At 50.0% G+C, this 17,607-nt stretch overlaps 1 protein-coding gene across 1 annotated transcript in view; it reads left to right on the forward strand.

Moving 5' to 3' along the window:
- The window catches only part of CCN4 (cellular communication network factor 4), a 143,128-nt gene that overhangs the window by 90,146 nt on the left and 35,375 nt on the right, over positions 1-17,607 (forward strand). The window lies entirely within an intron of this gene.

A 17,607-nucleotide genomic window follows, 5' to 3' on the forward strand; every position in this document is an offset into this window, starting at 1 on the left:
ACCTGCTTGGTCCACAAAAGTTCTTATAAGGACTGGTAACTTGGTATAGGGTGCTACGGTACATAGGCTTGAGTGCGGTACAGTCTGCTGTTCTGTAAGGACCGCTATCGGTCCACAATAGATAGGGTTGACGTGCACCACTGCTGACCGCTGCCCTATACTGCAGCAGTCCTTCAGCGGTATAGGGACTGACGCACAGTCTGCTAAACACTAACACACAACCTGCTTGGTCCACAAAAGTTTTTATAAGGACTGGTAACTTGGTATAGGGTGCTACGGTACATAGGCCTGAGTGCGTTACAGTCTGCTGTTCTGTAAGGACCGCTATCGGTCCACAATACATAGGGTTGCCGTGCACTACTGCTGACCGCTGCCCTATACTGCAGCAGTCCTTCATTGGTATAGGGACTGACGTACAGTCTGCTAATCACTAACACACAACCTGCTTGGTCCACAAAAGTTCTTATAAGGACTGGTAACTTGGTATAGGGTGCTACGGTACATAGGCCTGAGTGCGTTACAGTCTGCTGTTCTGTAAGGACCGCTATCGGTCCACAATACATAGGGTTGACGTGCACCACTGCTGACCGCTGCCCTATACTGCAGCAGTCCTTCAGCGGTATAGGGACTGACGTACAGTCTGCTAAACACTAATACACAACCTGCTTGGTCCACAAAAGTTCTTATAAGGACTGGTAACTTGGTATAGGGTGCTACGGTACATAGGCTTGAGTGCGGTACAGTCTGCTGTTCTGTAAGGACCGCTATCGGTCCACAATACATAGGGTTGCCGTGCACTACTGCTGACCGCTGCCCTATACTGCAGCAGTCCTTCATTGGTATAGGGACTGACGTACAGTCTGCTAATCACTAACACACAACCTGCTTGTTCCACAAAAGTTCTTATAAGGACTGGTAACTTGGTATAGGGTGCTACGGTACATAGGCTTGAGTGCGGTACAGTCTGCTGTTCTGTAAGGACCGCTATCGGTCCACAATAGATAGGGTTGACGTGCACCACTGCTGACCGCTGCCCTATACTGCAGCAGTCCTTCAGCGGTATAGGGACTGACGTACAGTCTGCTAAACACTAATACACAACCTGCTTGGTCCACAAAAGTTCTTATAAGGACTGGTAACTTGGTATAGGGTGCTACGGTACATAGGCTTGAGTGCGGTACAGTCTGCTGTTCTGTAAGGACCGCTATCGGTCCACAATAGATAGGGTTGACGTGCACCACTGCTGACCGCTGCCCTATACTGCAGCAGTCCTTCAGCGGTATAGGGACTGACGTACAGTCTGCTAAACACTAATACACAACCTGCTTGGTCCACAAAAGTTCTTATAAGGACTGGTAACTTGGTATAGGGTGCTACGGTACATAGGCTTGAGTGCGGTACAGTCTGCTGTTCTGTAAGGACCGCTATCGGTCCACAATAGATAGGGTTGACGTGCACCACTGCTGACCGCTCACCTATACTGCAGCAGTCCTTCAGCGGTATAGGGACTAAGAGTTTTGTCACAGGGTCATTTAAAAAATGACATGCAGAGGAAGAGGCAGGCCCTTCCGCAGGGGTGGTAGGGGTAGGGCAGGAGCAACAGGCTTGAGCCAAAGTGGGAAGTTGCAGAAGGTGCGTTCAATTACTTTAAAGGATGCACCAGACTTGGTTGAGTGGCTCGCTCAGCCTTACTCTTCTGCACCCTCCTCATCCTCTCGATCTGCACCCTCTTCTTCACTCTCTGCTATGTGCACCCCCAAAGACACTACCACCAACAACACGACCACCACCACCACCACCACATACCTTCCGCTTGAGTCACTGGAATTATTTTCCGATCCATATCAAGAGGACATTTCTGATGCGCAGCCACTCTTGGTATTGGATCAGGAAGAGGAGGTAGCAACAAGCGCTACTCAGCAGTCTGACGCCAGTACCCAGATCAGCCCAAGGAGGAGGTTGGTCCCCGGTGTTGCTGCCTACTCTACTTATAGCGGTGGGGAAGGTGACGTTGATGATGACGTGTCTAGTGATGTCACGTGGGTGCCCACAAGAGAGGAAGAGGAGGGGAGTTCAGAGGGAGATATGGACCAGCAGATAGGGAGGAGAAGCAGCAATGACTTACATTGCACAGCAGGGACAAAGCAGACTGCAAATGTATCAGGAGCGAGTCATCGACCATGTACGGTCACATCTGGCGCTCCCAGGACACCGGCACATGGCTCCGCAGTGTGGGCTTTTTTTAACGTGTCCGCTGCTGACAATAGCGTTGCCATCTGCAATCTTTGCAGTCAACGCGTTAGTCGCGGTAAGCCCAATACTCACCTAGGGACGACCGCCTTAAGAAGGCACATGAGCAGCCATCACCGAGCCCAGTGGGAGCAACGGAACACACAAAGCCACACTGCAGGCTCTCACCGTCCAGCCTCGTCTTCTACTTCTCCTTCTCCTCTCTCCTCACAATTGTCCTCCACTCCACCTTCCATCACGCCAAGCTCACATTTTTCTGCAAAAAGGCAGGCTTCCGTGGGCCTAATGTTTGAGCGTAAAAAAATGATGACGCCGGATAACCCTCTTGCCCAACGGTTGGCGGCTGGCTTGTCAGAACTCATAGCCCGCCAACTACTGCCATATAAACTGGTGGACTCGGAGGCCTTTCGCAAATTTGTGGCCATTGGAACACCACAATGGAAGGTCCCAGGAAGGAAGTATTTCTCAGAGAAGGGCATCCCAGAGCTATATGGCCATGTTCAGCGGCAAGTGAATGTATCTCTGGCACACAGTGTCGGTGCCAAGATACATCTGACCACAGACACGTGGTCTAGCAAACACGGGCAGGGAAGGTATATCAGTTTTACTGCCCACTGGGTGAACCTTCTGACGGCCGTCAAGCATGTAACCCGTGGCACCCGTGTAGATTTGGTTTTACCGCCACGGATTGCATGCAGGCCTGACTCTTCTTCTCCTCCTCCTACTCCATCCTCCTCCCTCTCCTCCTCAGCTGCCTCCTCCTTTTCCGCTGCTAGCGTCTCTTCCACTGCACCGCCCAAGCTCCCCAGAACCTATTCCACATGCCAGGTGAGACGTTGCCATGCCGTGCTGCGTCTGTTGTGCCTGGAAGCAAAGAGCCACACTGGCCCGGCACTCCTTTCAGCTTTGCGTTCACAGGCAGATGAGTGGCTAACACCGCTCAATTTGACAGTTGGTAAAGTGGTGTGTGACAACGGTGCCAATCTGCTTAGCGCATTGAAACAGGGCAAAATCACGCACGTGCCGTGCATGGCACACGTCTTAAACTTGGTCGTGCAGCGATTCCTTGTCAAATACCCTGGGGTCCAGGACATCTTGCGGCAGGCAAGGAAAATCTCGGCCCATTTCAGAAGATCTTACACGGCCATGGCTCGCCTTGCTGACATTCAGCGGCGACACCATCTGCCGGTCAGACGTCTTATTTGCGATTGCCCGACGCGATGGAACTCAACCTTCTATATGCTTGATAGGCTGCTCCAGCAGAAACGTGCAGTTAACGTCTACCTGTATGAACTCTGCGAAAGAAACGGTTCTGGGGAGCTGGGTTTTTTTTCACCGCGCCAGTGGCTGCTCATGCGCGACACATGCAGACTTCTGCGGCCATTTGAGGAGATCACCAAACTGGTCAGTCGCAGCCATGGCGCCATCAGTGACATGGTACCTTATGCCTTCTTTCTGGAGCGTGCATTGCGTCGTGTCATTGATCAGGCTGTGGAGGAGCAGGAGCGGGAAGATGAGGAAGTCGCAATGCTGGATGAATTCCCAGGGGGGGCTACTCTATCTGAGACAAGTCAACAACAGGAGTCTGATGAGGAGTCAGAGGAGGATGGTGCCGGGGCGGATGAGCAGGAGCAAGAAGAGCATGCTTTAAACCTTTCTGGGATCCCTGTTGTGCGAGGATGGGGAGAGGAGAATGAAGAGGACGACATTATCCTGGATGATGAGCAGGAGCCAGGCCACCACACCGCTTCCACTTTAGTGCAAATGGGGGCCTTCATGCTCCAGTGTTTTAATAGGGACCCCCGTATAAAAAGCATGAGGGTCAAGGACCAGTACTGGGTGGCAACGTACTTAGACCCCCGGTACAAACACAAAATGGCGGAAATGTTACCGCCGTCGCAGAGGGCTGTCAGAATGCAGCACTTCCAGGCCTTGCTTCGAGAAATGCTGCATTCTGCTTTTGCGTGCGCTGGCAGAGGAGCAATTCCCACTCCCAGAGAAGGATTTGCGGGTACCAATCCAACAGCGCCTGCAAGAAGAGGCCGGTTTGAAGATGTGTTGGTGACTTCGGATATGAGGTCATTCTTTCAGCCGACCCATCGACAGGTGTCATCCGGATCCAGCATCAGGGAACGCCTAGACCGTCAGGTGTCCGACTACATTGGGTTAACGGCCGATGTGGACGCTCTGAGGAGTGATGAACCCCTAGACTACTGGGTGGGCAGGCTTGACCTCTGGCCAGAGCTTGCCCAATTTGCAATCGAACTGTTGGCTTGCCCCTCATCCAGTGTCCTGTCCGAAAGGACGTTCAGCGCAGCAGGGGGGATTGTGACCGATAAGCGTACTCGCCTAGCTCACCACAGTGTTAACTACCTCACATTTCTAAAAATGAATGAGGCATGGATCTCGGAGGAATTCAACACATGTGATCAGTAGACCATGTATATGTCTATAAACAATTTTTGGAATCAAGCACACAGACCTTCTTAATTCATTTGGCTCACTTCCCTGACCCAAAAAAGCACACCGTACTATATGCCCCTACCCTCCTCTTTGAAGAGGTTGAGCGGTGTCATATTTCTACTGGGGCTGCTTATTATGAGGGGTTCCCACCATCCCTGTGCTGTGCTGACTTCCTCCTGGGTGTTCTTATTATGAGGGGCTCCCACCATCCCTGTGCTGTGCTGACTTCCTCCTGGGGGTTCTTATTATGAGGGGATCACACCATCCCTGTGCTGTGCTGACTTCCTCCTGGGGCTGCTTACGGTGCTGCTGTCAGCGCTGTATGTCACGGAGCTGCTGTCAGCGCTGTATGTCACGGAGCTGCTGTCAGCGCTGTATGTCACGGAGCTGCTGTCAGCGCTGTATGTCACGGAGCTGCTGTCAGCGCTGTATGTCACGGAGCTGCTGTCAGCGCTGTATGTCACGGAGCTGCTGTCAGCGCTGTATGTCACGGAGCTGCTGTCAGCGCTGTATGTCACGGAGCTGCTGTCAGCGCTGTATGTCACGGAGCTGCTGTCAGCGCTGTATGTCACGGAGCTGCTGTCAGCGCTGTATGTCACGGAGCTGCTGTCAGCGCTGTATGTCACGGAGCTGCTGTCAGCGCTGTATGTCACGGAGCTGCTGTCAGCGCTGTATGTCACGGAGCTGCTGTCAGCGCTGTATGTCACGGTGCTGCTGTCAGCGCTGTATGTCACGGAGCTGCTGTCAGCGCTGTATGTCACGGAGCTGCTGTCAGCGCTGTATGTCACGGTGCTGCTGTCAGCGCTGTATGTCACGGAGCTGCTGTCAGCGCTGTATGTCACGGAGCTGCTGTCAGCGCTGTATGTCACGGAGCTGCTGTCAGCGCTGTATGTCACGGAGCTGCTGTCAGCGCTGTATGTCACGGAGCTGCTGTCAGCGCTGTATGTCACGGAGCTGCTGTCAGCGCTGTATGTCACGGAGCTGCTGTCAGCGCTGTATGTCACGGTGCTGCTGTCAGCGCTGTATGTCACGGAGCTGCTGTCAGCGCTGTATGTCACGGAGCTGCTGTCAGTGCTGTATGTCACGGAGCTGCTGTCAGCGCTGTATGTCACGGAGCTGCTGTCAGCGCTGTATGTCACGGTGCTGCTGTCAGCGCTGTATGTCACGGAGCTGCTGTCAGCGCTGTATGTCACGGAGCTGCTGTCAGTGCTGTATGTCACGGAGCTGCTGTCAGCGCTGTATGTCACGGAGCTGCTGTCAGCGCTGTATGTCACGGAGCTGCTGTCAGCGCTGTATGTCACGGTGCTGCTGTCAGCGCTGTATGTCACGGAGCTGCTGTCAGCGCTGTATGTCACGGAGCTGCTGTCAGCGCTGTATGTCACGGAGATGCTGTCAGCGCTGTATGTCACGGAGCTGCTGTCAGCGCTGTATGTCACGGAGCTGCTGTCAGCGCTGTATGTCACGGTGCTGATGTCAGTGCTCTGTATTACGGTGCTGCTGTCAGTGCTCTGTATCTCCTGCACCCTCTTGTTTGCCTACCCTGGTCCCTGACCTTCCCTCTCCTCCATTGCCTTCATTAGCTCCATAGTCCTGAATTGTCAGAACAATTTCCCAAATAAAAAAAAAATGCTTGTAGTTATCGATCCCAAATTCACCTCATACATGTATTATGCTATTGTCCAGGTGGTGGGACTACGTGCTACCCCCTAATAATTACCCCGTGGCCGCAAATTCGACCTAAAGGTTTGCGAAATTCGCCTCCCATTGAAGTCAATGGAGCCCGCGGCGAACGGTCGTTTTCGCGAACGTTTGTGTCCGTTCGCGTTTCGCGTTCGCGAAACGTCCCGTCGGAAGTTCGTCCATCACTAATTATGAGATGTACTAGCAGATTTAAATATACTAAGAAATTAAATCAAAACTCCAGCTAACACTTTACAAGCCATTAGAGCAACTTACAGCAGTTTGGGCATAAAGATTTAACATACGGTAAATAAAGAAAAAAATGGATCATTTTAAGCACCCCTGTCAGGCCTGATTCACACTGCCGTGACTTGTGAGACTCCAAGTCATGTGACATGCCAAATCCCATGTTAGTCAATGAGAGCTGTCTTGCTTACTGGGCACTTAAACCCCCCTCCCGCCCAGACCAATTTTCAGCTTCCGGGCTGACGCACTTTGAATGACAATTGCGCGGTCATAAAACACGGCACCCAAATGAAATTTTTATTAGTTTTTTTCCCCACAAATAGAGCTCTTTTGGTGGTATTTGATCACAGCTGGGAGTTTTATTTTTTGAGAAACAAACAAAAAAAGATGGAAAATTTAGGAAAAAAAATAAAAATCATGTTTAATAATTTGTTATAAAATTTAGCAAACAGGTAATTTTTCTGCTTCATTGATATGCGCTGATGAGGCAGCACTGGTGGGCACTGATAGGCTGTACTGGTGGGCACTGATAGCCTGCACTGATAGCCACTAATAGGCACAGTTAAGGTGGCACTGATGGGGACAGATAAGTTGGTACTGATGGGCACAGATAATGCGGCACTGATCGCCACTGATAAGATGGCTCTGATGAGCCCTGATGGGTGGCATGGATGTGTGGCACGGATGGGCACTGATAGGTACCACTGATAGATGGCACTGATGGGCACTGGTAGGTGGCACTGATGGGCACTGGTAGGTGGCACTGATGTGCAGCACTGTTCAGGCACTGATTGTGGGCACTGATAGGTGCCACTGTGGACACTGACAGATGGCACTGTGGGCACTGACAGGTGGGGCTGGTGGGCACTGGTAGGCGCCACTTGTAGGGGGCGCAGGTGGGCACTGAGGAGCTGGGGCACATCGCAGTGCTCGGGACTGATGCCCCTCTCATTGCCGCCGGTGATTGGCTTTTTTTTTCCTTGCAATGTCAGCACAGGGAGAAAAAATAACTGATTACCGGCTGTGTTGACATCACATGATCAGCTGTCATTGGCTGACAGTTGATCATGTGGTAAGGGGTCAGGATCGACCCCTTACTCCGATCTGTGATCCAGCAAGTCTCATAGACTCGCTGATCACAAAGCACGCCGTGCACACCCTTCAGGGGGCGGGCAGGCCGCTCGTGCACGGGGCAACGTCAATAGATGTAGTCCCGGCAATGCAGGTCCACGCTGTAGCCGTCATTCGGATCTCTAGTGGTTAAGGGGACTTCTATCTAACTTGTCAAGCCCATAGACTTTAAAGGAAGTTGCCTCCAAGTCAAATCCTCACCTATATTGATGTGATTTGGATCTGACATTACAGGAAGATTACTCAGGAATTCCCTGAAAGATGCTTCAAAGTTGCCTCAACGTCACTTCAAAGTTGCTTCAAAGTCGCATCTAGTTGCATCAAGTAGTACTCAAGTCACCAGAAAATCACCAGGTAGTTGCCTGGCAAAGTCGCACCATAAGTCCCGCAGTGTGAACCAAGCCTTAGTCCTGGTTCACACAGGGGCGACCTCTCAGGCGACTTAGCCGCCTGACAAGTCGGCAAGGGGGTGCAGATGACTGCGCTGTCAACATCAAACACAACACATGGAGACATCACCAGCTCCAGTGGTGTGCCCAGCCCTGCTCCTTCAAAGCCTTTAGGAGGATGGACCCATTGTGCCATGATGGATATGTAGCATCCCTGCCCATTCTTAATGGACCGCATGTCCATGTTCATATGTACCCTGCCAATGACAGCATGGTCCAGCAACATAGAAAAACTTCTTTCCACATACTGGTAGAGGACAAGGATGGCCATCTGGACAAAATAATGGCAGTGCCACTGTAGTGTAGCACAAATCTAAAACACATGGAAAGGGCTGTTTTTTTATAAGCTGAAATGGAAGCAGCTGCAAAGCCAGCAGATTTGTCAAGCTGACATTAAGACGCTGATTGGAGGACACTTTTTTCCACTTTTTCAGATGCTGTAGAAAAGACACCTGCCTTGGGAAGGAGACTGTAGATGGCAGGGTGGGCGTAGGAGAATTCTGCAGAGGTTGAAACATTCACTTGACCCTTCTCAGCGTGGCCCTATAACCCTCTTGTCCATGTGACGTGGCATATCCTTAGCCTCTGAAACCCTATATGGGAGGAGATGTGTAAAGTAAGCAACAAGGAGAAGGAGAGATGCAGGCCTTTTGCTGCAGATTATGGTCATGGTGCTATCTTCCTTACCTACAATATCTGTAATGACCAAAATCATCCTCCTTCACCAAGTCAGTGATTGGTGATCAAATTGTGCTGCCCACTCCTAATAGCTAGGGATGAGCTCGGTGTTCGACTCGAACATCGGCCGTTCGTCTGTTCAGCGAATTCAGAACTTCGTGGACTGTTCGTAGCAAATTTTGTGGCACAAACGGCACACAATGCACTACGCCATCGCAGTGCATTGCTGGCTCATGATTGGCCAAGCACGCACTGTGACCCTGCATGCTTGGATGCAGGATGCCTGTGGCCAGTTATAGCTCAGGGGGTTTAGTACACGCCCCACACTATATAAGGCTGCCAACACGGCAGCCTTGTGTAGTGTGTTTTCCGGCATGCAGGGAAAGAGCAAGATAGGCAGGGACAGTGTTCTTTTCTCAGGCATCTGCAGGAGTTAGTGGGTGTTGTGTGCCTCCAGCACAGCACAGTATACACCTGTATCTACCCTTTATTGCTGGTGTTCTATCATACAGGCATCTGCAGGAGTTAGTGAGTGTTGTGTGCCTCCAGCACAGCACAGTATACACCTGTATCTACCCTTTATTGCTAGTGTTCTCTAATATAGGCATCTGCAGGAGTTAAAGTGGGTGTTGTGTGCCTCCAGCACAGTATACACCTGAAGATACCCCTTATTGCTGGTGTTGTCTGTTGCATATCTTGCATATTAGCCTTTAAAATTAGCACTTTTGATTTTGAACATTCGAGTCCCATAGACTTTAATAGGGTTCTAACATTCGTACAAATTTTTGGTCCGTTCGAAGGTTCTGGTGCGAACCGAACCGGGGGGTGTTCGGCTCATCCCTACTCATAGCCAGTTTGCAGGGACATTGTGGGATTAGCAGAAGAAGGAAGGAATGGAAAGGGGCATCAGCAGCACTTGCAAAAAACTGGCTGCTCTGCATCTGGGAGGAGGAAAAAGAGGAAGGTATTGTTAGCAACCCAACCAATTACCTCCTGAACACAGCCTCTCTGATAAAAAAGGCAGAAATACCCTGGGTCCAGATGGTGTAGCTCACCACTTTGTCCTGCAGAACCTGCTTGTGCCCTACTACCTCCATATGCAGGACCTGCTTGTCCCCTTCTACTTCCATATACAGAACCTGCTCACCTCCTACTACCTCTGTATACAGAACCTGCTTGCCTCCTACTACCTCAAAATACAGAACGTGCTTGCCTCCTACTACCATCATACAGTATGCCGAACCTGCTCACCCCTATTATCCCTCTATGCAGAACCTGCTCGCCCCCTACTACCTCAAAATACAGAACCTGCTCGCCCCTACTACCTCCATATGCAGAACCTGCTTGCTCCCTTCTACTTCCATATACAGAACCTGCTCACCTCCTACTACCTCTGTATACAGAACCTGCTTGCCTCCTACTACCTCTGTATACAGAACCTGCTTGCCTCCTACTACCTGTGTATACAGAACATGCTTGCCTCTTACTAACTCTGTATACAGAACCTGCTTGCCTCCTACTACCTCTGTATACCGAACCTGCTCACCTCCTACTACCCTGTTTCCCCGAAAATAAGACCTAGCGTGATTGTCGGTGATGGCTGCAATATAAGCCCTACCCCCCAAATAAGCCCTACCCTGTTTCTCCGAAAATAAGCCCTACCTTAAAAATAAGACCCATGAGGACTTTAACTAGGGCTTATTTGGGGGGTAGGGCTTATATTGCAGCCATCACCGACAATCACGCTAGGTCTTTTTTTCGGGGAAACAGGGTACCTCTGTATACAGAACCTGCTTGCCTCCTACTACCTCTGTATACAGAACCTGCTTGCCTCCTACTACTGCTGTATATAGAACCTGCTTGCCTCCTACTACTGCTGTATATAGAACCTGCTTGCCTCCTACTACTGCTGTTTACAGAACCTGCTTGCCTCCTACTACCACTGTATACAGAACCTGCTTGCCTCCTACTACCATCATACAGTATGCAGAACCTGCTCACCCCTATTATCTCTGCATGCAGAACCTGCTAGCCCCCTACTACCTCAAAATACAGAACGTGCTCACCCCCTACTACCTCCATATACAGAACCCACTTGTCTCCTATTACACCTGTATGCAGAACCTGCTCATCACCTACTACCTCTGTATGCAGAACCTGCTCACCTTCTACTACCACCATATGCAGAACCTGCTCCCCTCCTACTACCTCCATATGCAGAACCTGCTCATCACCTACTACCTCTGTATGCAGAACCTGCTCACCTTCTACTACCACCATATGCAGAACCTGCTCCCCTCCTACTACCTCCATATGCAGAACCTGCTTGCCCCTACTACCCCCGTATGCAGAACCTGTTGGCCCCCTACTACCTCTGTATGTAGAACCTGCTCGCTTCCTACTTCCATATGCAGAACCTGTTTGCCCCCTACTACCCCTGTATGCAGAATCCGCTTGTGCCCTTCCACCTCTGTATGCAGAACCTGCTCGCCCCCCTACTATCTCCATATGCAAAACCTGCTCGCCTCCTACTACATGCATATGAAGTACCTGCTTGCCCCTACTACCTCTGAATGCAGAACCTACTCGCCCTCTGCTAACTCTGTATGCAGAACCCTCCCATCCCATACTACCTCCACATGCAGAACTTGGTTGCTTCTAGAACCTTGGCCTCTCACTTTAGGCCTGGCTGACTTTTTTTTTAAATCAAGGGAATTGCATACATTTGATTGGCCCCAAGTACTGCCCCTTTTGCCGTGTACACACGGCCGGACTTTTCGACAGCAAAGGTCTGATGGAACGAATCTGTCGGACAATTCGACCGTGTGTGGGCTTTATCGGACCTTTGCTGTCGAAAAATCATACGCACTTTAGATTTAGAACACGTTTCAAATCTTTCCAACGGACTCAAGTCCGGTCGAAAAATCTGTTCGTCTGTATGCTAGTCCGACGGACGAAAACCGACGCTAGGGTAGCTATTGGCTACTGGCTATGAACTTCCTTATTCTAGTCCGGTCGTACGTCATCACGGTCAACTTTGGTGTGATTGTGTGTAGACAAGTCCATTTCCGGGAAACTCAGTCGAAAAGTCCTTCGGAGTTCAGTCCAACGAAAAGTCCGGCCATGCGTACACGGCATTAGTCTTCCAATCTAAGTGATGCTGTACAGGGCATTACAAGAGGCTGAAATGTGGGTATTATTCATACTAGTTGGATTTAGAAATACAGGTATTGATTGATTATTAAATACAATATGGAATCCCTTGCTGTTTTCTTTACTATCTACCTGGATCTGGGCTACACCTGCCAGTTGCTACGTCCTGCACAGCTAGGAGCAAAATACAATTTTTAACCTGCATGAATCTGAAAATGTGCAAAATGGAATTCCTCCCAGAAAATATTTAGAAGCCATGGAAACCGAACTTATGCGTGAAAAGTCCTATGGCAGGAAAGGTCTACAAGTCGAATACTTTATGCAGAAGGCATGTGGCAAACTCATCAAGACTCAAGAATGTGGAATTAGAGTAGTAGTATTATTATTTTACCGAATTGTGAAGTCACACAAAGAGACAGGGCCTCCAAAAATAAAGCTGTCACTACCAAAATAGCTCATTGAGCTCTTGGGGCTTATTTACTAAAGCATAATTCCAGCCCAAACATTTTTTTTGGATGGAGACAAGAAGGGTTAGAATCTCTGTCAGAATATTTTACTTTACTGTGCTGTGGACCCTTGGAAAGATTTTCCCTTTCTTCCTGTCACAGTGACACCTCGGCTGTTCTAATCAGGGATTTTTTTTCAGCATGAACGCAGGGAAACTCCGACAACTCCAGGACTGACTGTATTTAATGGCAAGGGGTGCTGGGTGTGCTGCAGGCAGGGGCGGGCTGACCATTGGGGCACTCAGGCACTGCCCGAGGGCCCCTTGCCACTAGGGGGCCCCATCAGGGTTGCCAGTCTCAGTAAAACCAGGGACAGTATGTAAAAATTTGTGTTTTTTTTTACATCTGTCTCTGAAATGTCCCTTACCGACATCCTTTTGGTCTAAAAATCTGATTATAGCTGCCCCACCTCTCCAGTACCTTCTCAGCCAATAGAAACATGTCTGTGTATACTGTGTGATTGTATACTGTGTGTGTGTATACTGTGTGGCCCCATAATCTCTGATTGCCTGGGGGCCCCATAATCTCCTATTGCCCAGGGGCCCCATGAGTTGTCAGTCCGCCCCTGGCTGCAGGGTCTATTGATGCTCACTGCTGAGGGGTATATTCTAACTGGAGGGGATCTACTCTTGCAGAGGGGGTCTATTGTTGCTTGGGGAAATGTTGTTGTGGTTGGTACATTGTTCTTAGGGGGATCTATTATTGCTGGCTGCAGGGGTTCTATTTTACTGCTTACGGTATTTTGCTACAAATGTAGAGGTACCCGCGTAGGGGCTGCTAAGTGATGTGGCCCACCTGTCACCCTGCCCAGCCCGGCATTAATTTCCCAGACACTCCAAGGCAATGAACAGTCCGCTGGCTTTGTTTTTGTTGTTTTATTGAGGGGATTTAACTTGGATGGGGTGTGGGATATATGGAATGCCCAGTGAAATAATAGCAAAGTTGCTGGGGACAACTATATACACTCTTTGTACACTTCTCCAGACTCTTCCAGCACAACTCTTCACTTCCTATCTAGTGGTTTGTTCCATTCCTCCTGGATGTCGCTTCCTTTTTATTGGTTTCGGAACAGCTAGCACATGGTGGTTAGGCCTGACACTGGCTCAGCCAGGCCTTAGCAATAGCCTTTTGCAGGCAGGGACCGTGGGCCCCTATAGTGTATCAGAAAATATGTAATTGTCTTGTTAGTGCTAGCTGCCCTTCTGGTGGACTACTGCTCCCAATCAGTCTTCTTCAGGACCTGCTAGCCCTCCTGGCTACACCTGCCTGACTCCACTGCCCATGACATTGCAATCCTCCCAACTGGCTCCACACCCAGCTCTGACTGTGTCCTCTCTGGCATGCCTCTACAGTCCCCCTGACTGCACATGTCACTCTCCAGCCATCCTGGCTACTACTGGTGGTTCCTTCCTGAAGACTTGCCCAGCAGCACTAGCTCCTGCTGTCCTCTCTGACTCCTCCTGTGCCTCCTATTCAGATCCTTCATGCTTTCTTGAAGGGCTCTGTCCTACACTCAAGTCCCAGGCCCAAGGTCAACCCCCCTCTCCCCCAGACTGGGGAGCTCCCTCAAAGGCCCCTGGGGAGCTCCTTCTGTGTCTCATGTTCAGATCCTTCATGCTTTTTTGAAGGGCTTCATCCTGCACCTGAGTCCCAGGCCCAAGGTCACCCCCCCCCCCCAGACTGGGGAGCTCCCCAAAGGCCCCTGGGGAGTTCCTCCTGTGTTTCCTGTTCAGATACTTCATGCTTTCTTGAAGGGCTCCATCCTGCACCCAAGTCCCAGGCCCAAGGTCACCCCCCCCCCCCCCAGACTAGGGAGCTCCCTCAAAGACCCTGACAGCCTAGTACTCCATCCTCAGTTCTTCCACCGGACAACTCCTCCACCCTCCTGACCCTAGGTATTTCAAGAAAGCCTTCCCCCTGTCAGTGCTAGCTGGGGATTGGTTAGGGCTCCCTGAGACACCCCAGACAGCTCCACCTCTCTTCCCCTCCTCTTCTTCTAGAATCCTCTAGAATAAAGAGGGCGGTAACAGTGAGGTGATGCTGTATGTGAGTCATAGCTACCTCTCTGAGCCACTCCCAGCCCACACAAACCAAAACAGGCCTAGCTTCCAGCCAGGCCTGCCTGAATTTACCTACACCTACCAAAAAAAAAAACCCTATTCTAGCACCTACCTAGGTAGAGGGTGCTACACAAATTACTTAGCACCACAAAATTATACTTTGTTCTGTATTCTTTAAAAGGGACGTTGCTCAGAGGTGGGTAGGGGGCGGAGAAAAGTGGGGACTCAGAAAGGGGAAGTCCCTGCACCTATTCTCTAGGGGAAAAAAAGCCCTGGTTATAATTATAATGAATTTGGCATAGATGCTCTCCTGAACTTAGAATAAAAGTAAAACCCTTAGCAGTCAGCTATTTTCTGATTTACTGGAAGATAAACTGATCTTTAAAAAAGATTTCTACTGAAAGCAGAAAAAATGGTCATCGCAGTTTGTTGTGTTTGACTGGTCAGGGTGCTCCATGCTGAGCCGTGTCCACAGCCAAAAGGGCCTACAATGGGAACATGAGTATCAGAACTGGACCACAGAGCAATGGAAGAAGGTGGTCAGGTTTTCCTTTACATCATGGCCAGGTACGTGTGCCTTGCTTACCTGGGGAAGAGATGGCACCAGGATGCAGTATGGGAAGGAGGCAAGCCGTTGGAGGCAGTGTGATGATTTGCTGGGAAATCTTGGGTCTTGCCATTCATGTGTATGTTATTTCACACGGATTATGTACCTAAACATTGTTGGTGACCTAGTACATCCCTTCGAGGAAATGGTATTCCCTGATAGCAGTGGCCCCTTTCAGCAGGATAATGCGCCCCACCACACTGCAAAAATTGTTCAAGAATGGTTTGAAGAACACAACGAGTTGACTTGGCCTCCAGATTCTCCAGATCTCAATCCGATCAAGTATTTGTGGGATGTGCTGGAAAAACAAGTCCGATCCATGGAGGCCCCACCTCACAACTTACAGGACTTAAAGGCAATGTTGGGACAAGGTCACCTAGAGCCAAGGGCAGACATGCCAAACTGCCCCCCCCCCCCCCACAATGAATGAGCGTTATGCGTTAGCAAAAATCTCCTTACAAAAACTTTGAGCAAAAATCTGCATGCTTACCCCATAAGCATAAATTAACCCTCCCAGTACATATTTGCCCCCTGCTGAAATCCCCATCTCAGAACAAATATTTGCCCCCCCCCCACATCCCTCAAATCTCCCCAGCTCAAATCTACCCCCCCCCCCCCCCCCAAAAAAAACAAAATTCCCTACCCCTAACATTTCCCCTCCTAGTACACATCTCCCCCCCCCACTTCAAATTTCCTCCTCCCAGCACAAATCGCCTCCAAATCCCCCCCCCCCCCATCTAGCACAAATCTTCTTCCCCTACATCCCTCCTCCCAACACAAGTCGCCCTAAATCACCACTCTTAGCACCTCCCCCAAATTTCCCCTCCTAGAAAAATACTTACCTCCTGAAGTCCCTAAATTCCCCTTTCTAACGCACCCCCCACTCCCTCCTAATATCCTCATCCCACATGTTACCACAGTGCCCACAGCAGCCACCCTCCTGCCCACCCCTGCTTAAAGGATCACCTTCTGACAGCTTAGTGCCAGATACCACAGCATACCTTTAGAAGTCTAGTAGAGTCCATGTCATGACAGGTCAGGGCTGTTTCCCCCCAAAAGAGGGATCTACGCAGCATTAAGTGGTGGTTATAATTCTATGGTTGATCAGTGTGTATAGCACCAATAACTTACACAGTGCTTTACATACTATACATACACTATACATACACATACCTCCAGGGCAGGACTTACCATTGGGCTTGACTGGGCTCAAGCCCATGGGCCCCGCACAATAGGGGGCCCCTCCAAGATACATAGCCGAGTGTACTCGGCTCAGCTCTGCTCACAGTCACACCCAGTCCCGACCTATGATGGACATAACACAGGGACTGGGCGTAACTGTGAGCCGAGCCAAGTACACTACTCTCGGCTCCGCTCGGGACTGCGAGAGGACCCGAGAGCTGCCGAGATACACAGGACTCTGTATCTCAGCGGCGCCATTTTTAAACTTCAAGACTGCAATGACAAGGCTGCAAATGACACTGGGGCAAGGCTGTAAATGACAAGGCTACACTGACAAGGCTGCACATGGATGCTGACAAGGCTGCATTGATGGGCATTTAAATGTAAGTTTTACTCCTTAAACTTCCCTCCTAAAAGTTTATATGCCGGCTTGTGTTATACACCGATAAATACGATAATGTATAGAATTTAGGGCCCGAAAGTGACTCAAGCCCAGGGGCCCCCACCACCCTAAGTCCTGCCCTGCATACCTCCCATATTTTTGAGATGGGAATGAGGGACACCTACCAGAGAAAGTAGCAGGCAGAAGACACACCCCTTGCCACGCCCTTTTAAAGGAGAATTGTACAAAAAAAAATCAAGATTGGTTGAACCCACAAGTGCTTTTTTACCACTACTATTCCTTTATATTGGCTTTTGGAATTTACAAATGCAGCAATTTAGAAATCAGATGAAAGGTTTGGCACTGGAAACCCCTTTTTGAAAGATAAAAAGTGCATTTTATATACAACTCTATAGATCAGACCAAAATGAGGGGCAAATGAGGGGGACAGAGGGACAGAGGGACATTGCTCCAAATCAGGGACAGTCCCTCCAAATCAGGGACAGTTATGTATGCTATGTATTGGGTTTATATCTACTCATTCAAACTAAAGAAAGTTGATAGCTAAAGATTTTGCACATCTGTAGTCTTTGCACTTGCTAAATCTTCCCGTGTGTTTTTCATATTCCGCTGCACTAACTCCGACCTGAAATATATCTGCCCCCCCCAATCCTCACTACAGAGCACAGGGGCTCCGCACTGCACCAGCCTCCCTGCAACCTGCACCTACAGCCGAGTCTGCTCTCCAGATGTCACGTCTGCTCTCCAGATGTCTTGACAGCATGCCACATCATAGAGTATCCCGCACCCTGCTGTCTGT

This window comes from Lithobates pipiens, unplaced genomic scaffold, assembly GCF_037356315.1.
Source record: "Lithobates pipiens isolate NorthernLeopardFrog02 unplaced genomic scaffold, aLitPip1_a1.2 Scaffold_19, whole genome shotgun sequence".
NCBI classification, from domain to species: domain Eukaryota; kingdom Metazoa; phylum Chordata; class Amphibia; order Anura; family Ranidae; genus Lithobates; species Lithobates pipiens.